The 9,410-nt window shown below is 42.7% G+C and overlaps 1 long non-coding RNA gene across 1 annotated transcript in view; it reads right to left on the bottom strand.

The window, feature by feature from the left end:
• LOC104917043 overlaps positions 1 to 7,507 on the bottom strand; it is an 18,947-nt gene extending 11,440 nt beyond the window's left edge. Inside the window, exons 1-2 of the long non-coding RNA XR_004162403.1 lie at positions 7,296 to 7,507; positions 5,029 to 5,228 (exon numbers count right to left, since the gene is read on the bottom strand). This is a non-coding gene — a long non-coding RNA (uncharacterized LOC104917043). The remainder of the gene's footprint in view (positions 1 to 5,028; positions 5,229 to 7,295) is intronic.
• Between the last annotated feature and the right edge of the window lie 1,903 nt (positions 7,508 to 9,410).

Genomic DNA, 9,410 nt, shown 5'->3' with positions numbered 1-9,410 from the left:
AAAAAAAAAAGAATACAAGGAAATAAGTTGTATTAATAACCAGAAGCCACATATGAGGATGGTGTGTGGAATAGCAATAAATGTTAACTGCATTGCCTACTTCAGTTAAACTGATGAAGAGGTAAGAACGAGGAGAGGTTCAGGTTGGGCATTAGCAAATATTTCTTCTCGGAGTGGTGAGGCAGTGAGGCACAGGCTGCCCAGGGCGGTGGTGCAGTCACCACCCCTGGAGGTGTTCAAGAACCGTGTGGATGTGGCACTGAGGGCCGTGGTCGGTGGGCATGGTGGCGATGGGCTGGTGGTTGGACTGGATGATCTTAGAGGTCTTTTCAACCTTAATGATTCCATGATTCTATGTTGTGGACTGATGCGGAAAGTAGGGGCAAACTAACAGTTTACTAAATTGTCAGAGCCTCCCTTTCCAAAGCCTAGCAAGAAGATTAACAACAGTGTTCGGAAAATGCACTGAAATGTATAGATTAAAATTACGTGCTTAATGTCATGTGTAATGCTAAGTACTATTACTGTCTTCCAAAACTAAAAACCCCTTCCAAACAATTTCAAACCCTTCTCCCACACAGCCGAATAAAGGAAATTAATCTTGGCTACAATTAACTTTCAGTCCTCATTTCTCCAGCTGTTCTCTCTGCTACTTCATCTGACCTGTTCCTACACTTCACTGATCAAATGCAGTTGCAAACTTATCCATCATCTTTCAACATAATGAAGTGTAAACATTTTCTGCATCAATCTATCATGTGAGCCATGGTTCGGAGTTCAAAAGATTCCATCCAAGACCATTTTGAGCTTTAAACACAACCCTGTTGAATGACTGGCTACTTGCCTTTTGCAAATACATCTGTCCTTTCCTGCTGGACACTCTCAGAAATTCTATAATTTGAATAAATATTTGGAGTTAACCAGAATTAAATAAATAAATGAATAATCATTTTTCCAACATGACCTTGTTTAATAGCTATCTTTAGTGTCTGGATTGCTATTTGAGGTGAGTACAAGGGAAAATGCGATGACAAAAATGATCTCAACAACCTGAAAGCAGATGCTAGAAGCAAAGATGCAAGACTAAAGATGATTATATCCAGGGTATTGCCTGTATCCTTCAATTTTGCCTCATACAGTCCATTGCCATGAAAAGACTTCTTCAGCACATCTTGCAGAAAGAACATTCATACACCATTCCATGTATATTGCTGAAGTAATCAAGTAGTAACATAACACTAAAGATAAAAACCCACATCATTGGTTTTCATACTGTTGTCAGATAATATTGATAGTAACAGACTCCAGCATCTGCTCCTCAGGAAAGAACAAAATCCTTCTCCACTAGTCATGACATCCATAGTATATTAAATTCAGAATGACCAAGTTGGAAAACATGTTACGAAAAGTAAGAAGCAGCGAGGAATACAGGAAAATAAGAAGAAAAGAGAGTATATGTTCAACAGCTCATTAGGGAGAAGAACAACAATAGTCAAAGTACTCATCAGTCTCAGCCATCATGGGAAGAGAATATCTAGGACTTGATACTTACCACAGCAAATTTCAATAATAGAAAATAAATGCAGAATGAACTTGCAAAAGAAGTAACTAAACAGCATTCAGGTAAATAGCATTCAGGTGGCACCCAGCCAAAAACACACTGGAAAAACTTCAAAGCTAAATGAAGCAATTTTTGATTCTCCAGCAATTGCCTTCAAGAGTTTATGGGACATCTCAGAGAACTGCAGAATAGCAAGTATGGCACTTTTTTTTAAAGGAATGGAAGAGTCCTGAAAACCAGAGCTCAGGGAATGTAAATTTGTGGCTTAGAGTGAATTATTAATAAAACACCGCAGGAGAACCTACAGGATAGTATAATGACAGACAACCAGGGATGGTGGGATTATCAAAAAGAATCAGATCAAACCAGTCTAATTTCAGTCTTTGACCAAATAATTGGTCCCGGGGATAACAACAAACTTGCTTTGCTTTGACTTTCATATGGCTTTTCACACTATTCTATGTGGCATTCCCCTAAACAAAAATGAAGATAGGTATGACAATATTCAGCTTCAGATTTGTGATTCATTTATTTTTCTTGTTTACCTTGTAGGTGTCCACACATAACCCTGCTCTCTCAGTTTCCTCTGTAGTGAGATCTAGGGCTTAAAGATGTTGTCCACATAAAGGTGCCAGTACCACCTGCAATGCCTCCTGGTTGACCTCCAGCAACAACTTCAAAGTGGAGTGGACCTCCTGTGTCAGACCTGCCAGCCCTGTAAGGCTGCCCTGAGGACATCACTATCACTCAGGACAGCTGAGCAGAGCCATTAGCCCACGCAACCAAAAGAGCCTGAAGACAAATACACCTGATCACAGTGTGGTTACGTGTAGATGAGCAACATAGCTCTCCTGCCTCCACCTATTGTGACAACATCTTAGACATCTAGCTTGTAAGAGGACACATACACTGAAGGGAAAACATTTGCAGAATTGGGCTTTTTTTTGTCAATCTGGGTTCTGTTTCAAATAATGCTTGGTATGGATTTGTCTTAGATTTAGTCATGTTAGGCAATTTGCAAGGTAGAATAAAAAATATTTTTCTGATATTCATAGATGACAGGAAGCTGGAAAAGGATGCAAGTATTTCAAAGGACAGGGGATAGCATTTAAAATGATCTTGACAGGCTAGAGAAGTGACTCAAGGTCTGCAGGGAGAAATGCAAAATGCTTTCTTTAGTCATAAGATTTAAATACAGAAATACACAATAAAGAACTAACAGCACATCACCAGTAAAGTGGAAAAGAATTTGGCAATTACTGTGAATCACAAATGAAAAAATGTGTGTGTGATGGTGCTGCAGAAAAGGCAACTCCCATTCTTGGATTTTCTGGCAGGAATGTCATGTGCAAGGCATCAGGAGTATTTAACATGCTCTGATCCATAATGATAAGGCCTCTGCTACAGTGTTACTCTACCCAGGGCTGATAGCCACACTTTAGAGACAGATATGACAAGCTGCAAAGAGAACTGAGGAAAAAATGAAGTATGATAGGAGAATTACAAAATGTTACTTGTGCTTAAATTCTAGGATTTTGCTATACTTACTCTTTGAAAGACTGGAGGGTAGGGGTGAGGAAACCAGTCACCAGTTCATCAGGGGTTATAAGAGAAATGAGAGATCAAACTCCTCTCTGTCTGCTATGAGAGGATGCAAAATAATTGGCCTGATTTGCATCAGTGGAGATGCATTTAAATCCTAGAAAATTTCGAGTCTCTTTTACCCGAGATTTTTAGGAACAGGATCAACAAAAGGGAAAGATGGAAGCTGTCTGAGACTCAGTAGGTCAGGTTGGTGGTTGGACTTGATGATCTTGAAGGTCTTTTCCAGCTCCTCTGGAGAGCTGCTAGAAACAGCAAAAATATCTGTCTCAGAAATCACTGCTTAGCCCATCAGCCCCTAACATGGGGAGGCAGGAAGAAATCCTAACCGAGGGTGGTGGTTGAGTAGACCTTGATGGAAGCAGCTGAGCACTACAAGGATCAAGCCTGATGTTTTCAAAAACTGCTCCTTGTTTTGCACCTTCTACAAAGGTCAGATAATATGAATAATAACAGTTGAACTCTGAAGCTAACCCTAGCATCTGAGCCTCAGCAAGGCAGATAGGGAGGAGCCTTGGTGGGGTGACTTTCCTCTGCAGAAGGCATTCATTTCCCGGGTCCCATCTCAACCCCACTGCGGCAGTGAACTGAGCCTTGGGGGCCTATGTTTCTGCGATTGTTGATCAAATGCAATATGTAAACAGTCTGTTCACATTTTATCTTTTCTTTTGCCGTGAAGATAGAGTGATGGGAGTTTTATTATAGCACAGTAAAGTAGTTAATGAGCTGTCAGGATCTCAGTAATAAACTTCTCTTTCAGAGAGGTATGTAATAGCTCACTGCAAGATGAAGCACACTTTTAGTCATTGCTCAGAAACATGTTTTACCAATTTTGAGAAATAAACATAATTTTATTCAAGAGCCTTATGTCTTAGTAAAAACAGACTATGGAACTTTCTTAGAGCAACTGTTTCTGCAAAATGTGAATATATTTACTACTCTATACTCATAGTGAAAGCATGTGTGTTATAGAGCTGTAAAACTGCAGAGGGAATTGGGACATTCTGGCTCATTAGTGTCATTCTTTTTTTGTCTAACACCATTTCTTGTGTGTTTCTCACAGGAGATGACTAATCCTGGCCACCAGTAAGTGACAGTGCACGGAGCTCCAGCCAGAACACGTTGGTGCTTTGCAGCAGAGCCAGGGTGCTTTCTCTGCAGCACAGTTGCTTGGTTTGACGCTTTCTGGATTATATATATAAAAAATAAATTAAAAAAACAAATTTTGTTCTGCCATCCCCAGTCCTTTCTTTTCCAACATACAAAGCCCACAACTGTGCTCCAAGAGGCAAAGAGAGGAGGTCAAGTTATGCCATGAATAATTTGTCTGATAAAGCACATTTCCTTCTACAAATGGTCTGCACAGAGTTTACAGCTCATGGCTTAAACAACTGTTTAAAGATTTACAGTGTGGATAAATCTGAGCCGATTTCCACCCTGAGATTTCTGCAGCCTTTCCAATTTTCCTGCCTTATGGCTGGTCAGTGAGATCATGTGGTCTTATTTCTCACCCATGAGCTGATCCAGGCTTTATGGCTGGGAAAATTTGCTCTGTTGGTTGCTTATTATGCTCAGATGCTTTTTTAGTATTCCAGAAATGTGTTTGCAAAGAATAAAAGCACGATTTCAGGAAAGCTGAAAGTGCCTTTTTTGAATATCCACGCAGGTTTTGATGGGGTTTTTAGGTTCTGTCTGCATCCCTGAAAAACACAGAAAGTTTCCTACATTTGTGTTCATGAATAAGCAAATACAAAAGGGCAGCAAATGTCAACAAACCCGTGTTATATTCAGTGGAGTATGAAGGGCACATCTTCCCTCACTCCCCCCAGTTCCCACGCCCACAGGCTGCTGGCCGCATCGCTAACCTTGCCACCTTCCGCCTCCATCGCCTGCGGTCCTTCATGTTACTGTCTCCATTCTCCTCACTGTGAATGAAGCGGTATTTCTGCTGATTTTCCTCTGCTTCTCCCTCTCCAGGACAGCGACTGAGGAAATGAGGGCTCAGGGGTGTAGCTGAGATGTTTTGCTTCTGACCTCTGGTGGTCAAAGGGAGCTCTGCAGGGCCCTGCCAGAAATAAGGCTCATGCAAAAGCAGGCATTTCCTATTTCCTACTAAGAACTGATCATTTCCCGTTAGGAGTTAGACGGTATCTTGGCTGCGGGTGGATGTTTACCCAGCAATGAATTTGCCCTAAGTGCATCCTTACATGATATTCCGTTCACTGAATGAACACAATCATGCCAACAGTGTGATCGTCAGGCACACATCAGGGACATGGGTGGCTGTGCTTATCCCCTTCTGAGGTGCTCACTCTGCTGTGAACGTGCCCACTCTATACGTTACCATGATGTGTTGTTTTATCAAATCTCTCGCTCAGAATTAATATATTCATGATTATACACTTCTGTGGCACTTAGTTCAAAAATTCAGTTTAATTTCCATTTCCCAAGCCCTTTGCACTAGGTAAGCTGCGACACTATTTGTGGTCATGCCCATCTGTAGGCATGGCAGAATCTGGCCATACTTTAGTTTAACTAATCTGCAGAACCGCAGCAAAGTGTGTACACACAAAATCTGCAGTCATTAAGTATGTATAAATATTAACTGCACATTACAGAGGAGGAAGTTGTGGAGAATGGAAATCAGGTAATGTGCACACATTTGCATAACAAAGCCAGAGCTGGGTACAGGACAAGATTTCCTGCAATCCTGTCTTCAGCCAGCTGTCTGGGAAAAGCAGCAACCAAGAATCTTCACTGCCTGGCACCAGCCATGGCTGCTGCTTTTCTCCTGCCCAGGCTCTGAGGTTTGGCTTCCTAAGCTCTCAGCAGTGTGGCAAAATCCTTTCCCTATGAAGATTGACGTGGGAGTCCTGGAATTAATGTAATGGTAGGGAGGGGGTGAGCAGCAAGAGCGTGCATTTCCCCTGCAGAGGCCTGCAAAGAAATCTGGTCACCTGTTTGGGCCTGGCAGCAGGGCTTCATCCTGCCAAAGCGCCTCATCCTGCCAAAGCACCTCAGCCTGCCAAAGCACCTCAGCCTGCTTTAGCAGCCTCAGTTTGAAGCCTACTGACCTCCACAGGATCTTTCCTTGGCCTAAATCTCAGGGTTTTTAAGCTGGGTCAGTGAAGGTGGCCTTTTCAAGCTTTCTGGGTTTAAATTAATGAGGATGGGTAGTTTAGAAGCAGCCTCTTCACAAGTTGCTTTACAAATCTTTATCCTTTAATATCCATGCCCTGAGAAGGTAAACAACGCTTTTAGGGCAATGTGGTGTCAAGAAGCATCTCTGCGCAGCCACAAACAGATCCATTTTCTTCTTTGAGAACTCACAGAATATGCAGTTTATTGCAATTAAATTGTGGTTGGGAAGAGCTTCATTGTGGATAAAAAGCCCTCCCAGAAGATGGATATGAAGTACCACCACATTTCTCACATCTGCTTGAAGGCAGTCCAAATCTGAAGTCACTGTTGCTATTATATGTGTACAAATATATATATTTTTGCTTTTTGTGCCATACATGCCCCAGATCCCACCCCTTTATAGCAGGTGGTATGGACTTCCAGTGACCACAAATGGAGATGCTGAGAGGGATGAGCCATTTACCAGCCACTTCAGTTACATGCATGGAGTTAAGTAGGATGAATGCAGACTGAAGGACTTACAGCTGCTGCAGAGAAGTCCTGAGAGACAAGGCATGAGCTGCGTTAAGTGTAGGGTGCTGGAGGGTCTGGGGACTCACCCAACCGTGCACAGCGATCTGGATGGGAGCCAGGGATGGGCGTGCAGCTTGGTGCCTGGTCCTAGCCCTTGTCTCAGAAAGGTGTGAAGTGGGGATCTGCAGTCTGACAGCTCTCCTCGGGTCTGGCAGTGTGAAGTGGATATGGAGATAGAGCTCAGAGGAGTGAATATGCCCAGCCAAGTGCCTGGCTTTCCACTGGCTCACACTTCCAAAGCCACATTGCTGCTGTGACTGCATAGTGTCATCAGGCAGATCTGGCTTCATTTCTAGCTAACCAGGAGTAGTGGAAAAAGACAAGAAGCCCCAAGGCTGTTTCAGCCCCTCCAAACCATTTTCCAGGCAAATAGGAGGGCCATGAAAAGAGTTCTCCCATTATGATATGAAACACTTACCTTGTCCTGAAACAAAGACACTCAGATTTCTTCTTCAACTTCATTGTTTTTAAAAAATGGAGTTTGAAGAACAGAGGTCTGGTTGGAATCTGAAATATGAAATCAAAGTGTTTTAGTGTGGGCAGTTACTCCTAACTCTGCCTTTTCTCACTTCACCTGCAAATGGACAATGCAGTAAAATGAGAGTGCAGTAAATGCTTTAGTATTAATGGGTTCAGATTTGGCACTTGGCAAGAGCTTTAGAGGTGAGAAAAGGAGATACAGAAGGGGGGGGGGAAATGCCAATTTTTTTTCATCTTTGCGTGCAATATGGAAGCTATACAGAAATGTCAAAATCCCAAGACCATCATCAGAAGTTAGGTATTCACCAGACAGCAAAACAGGAGGGGAGCCAGTTCCAGCAATGAGAAGCCAGCATTGTGTGCCGAGCTGAAGGCCACAAGGAGAGGCAGAGACAGGCAGCAAACTGAAAAAGAAAGCAGGCAAACCAGCCCAAACCTGCACAGGCCCTATGTTAGCAGTCCCTGAACAGCATCTCAGCCTGGGGAGCACAGAGAAAGCTCAGAGGAGAAGGGAGTGAAAAGCCAAGGACGAACAGGAGAGGGAGAGCAGTACGTGTCTCCTGGTGGAAACGTGTTTTCCTTTGCTCTGTGTGCTTTTCCCATCTCACTGTACCAAGCTCGCGGCCAGTCGATTAGATCGCTGTCTCCTCCTTGCCATTTGTATGTCACTTCTCTGCTTATCTCAGATCTTCCCCAGGGCTGGGAGCATATCTGCATGTATACAGCCTAGCCGCACTGCAGCGCAGAGGTTAAGAAGAATAGAAGAATGCTCACAGACAGAAAACAGAGCAAGTAGTGAATTATTATTTTTTTTTCTTTTGAGCAACGAAAAAAAAAATGTTAGTGTCTGAACTTGTTACATTTATCTGTATAAGTGAATTGAAAGTCTGCTGCCCTCGGTGCTGTCATTATTCCCATGTACCTATTTCTCTAACCTCACTTACCCTGTGTAGCTAAGTATGGTGCCCTTTTACTGGAAATAAGCCCTGTCCCTGTCAGCTTTGAGAAAGATCATTGTAATTTTTGCTGTAGGGGAAAGAAAGAGGGAAATCTGTGCCTGATGTGCTACCAGACAGTAAAACTTAAGGGTCACAGGAAGCTACAAAACTGTCAGAGATGATTAATTCAGCGGAGAAAGTAAAAGCCTGAAAGTTTTCCTGTTTTCTCTGTGCTGTCAACTTTCTTTTTGCTTGATGCAAGGGACAGCACGTGATTAGGAGAAAAATCTGACATGAGAGGTCCCAGGGCACGGAGAGAACTGGGATGCTGGGCTGTTGTAGGGCAGTGTGCTGCCTATCAGGACCCATCAGAACATGTATGACATGTGCCTGCCTGACATGTCCCATCCTGTGAAATGGCATGCTGGATGATGGTAGATGCAGCCTTTTGGCTGATCAGACAGGATCCTATTTACATATTGTATCCTAGAATAGAATACAAGCAGTAGCACTGCCATCTCACCTTTAAATTCATGATTTTGGCTGTCTTTGGAGCAGCACCGAGATTAGTTGTGTGAAACTAAACTGTGCAACAGGGACAGAGACTTACAGCAAATATAAATTAAGCTGCAAGAAGGAAATCTTAATAATCCCATAGACAGTGGGATTTCTCAGCAGCATATTTGATAGAAAGAAAGGAACACACACATTTGGATCAAAATAATTTCTCAGTAGCTGATCCCTACTCTGGAGAAGGAATAGATTCCATTAGACTGAAAGCATCATGCATCTGCCTCCTCTTGCTCCCACCCTATGTTCCCTCCAGCACACAGCTTAAAAATCAAACATCTCCATTTCTCTATCAAGACTCTGTGCAGCCCTGCTCCTGAAAATACCCTTCTGGTCTGTCCTTTCCAGCTCTTTATCCAGATAAAGCTACTGGCATCTTTTAATTCTGTTTTTCACTCTCATTCTGCTGCCATCCATTTTGCAACTCATTATGCATGAAAAAAGCTTTTTGTATTCTTATCCTCTCCCCTCTGAAGCTCACACCTGTCATGGGTCTGACAGCTATTGCAGTAATATGGTAGTAATAATACACCAGGTCTTAAAGA

Source organism: Meleagris gallopavo, chromosome 1, assembly GCF_000146605.3.
Source record: "Meleagris gallopavo isolate NT-WF06-2002-E0010 breed Aviagen turkey brand Nicholas breeding stock chromosome 1, Turkey_5.1, whole genome shotgun sequence".
In the NCBI taxonomy this organism is placed as follows: domain Eukaryota; kingdom Metazoa; phylum Chordata; class Aves; order Galliformes; family Phasianidae; genus Meleagris; species Meleagris gallopavo.
Note: the sequence above shows the minus strand (reverse complement) of the source record. Positions and strands in the feature narration are given on the sequence as shown.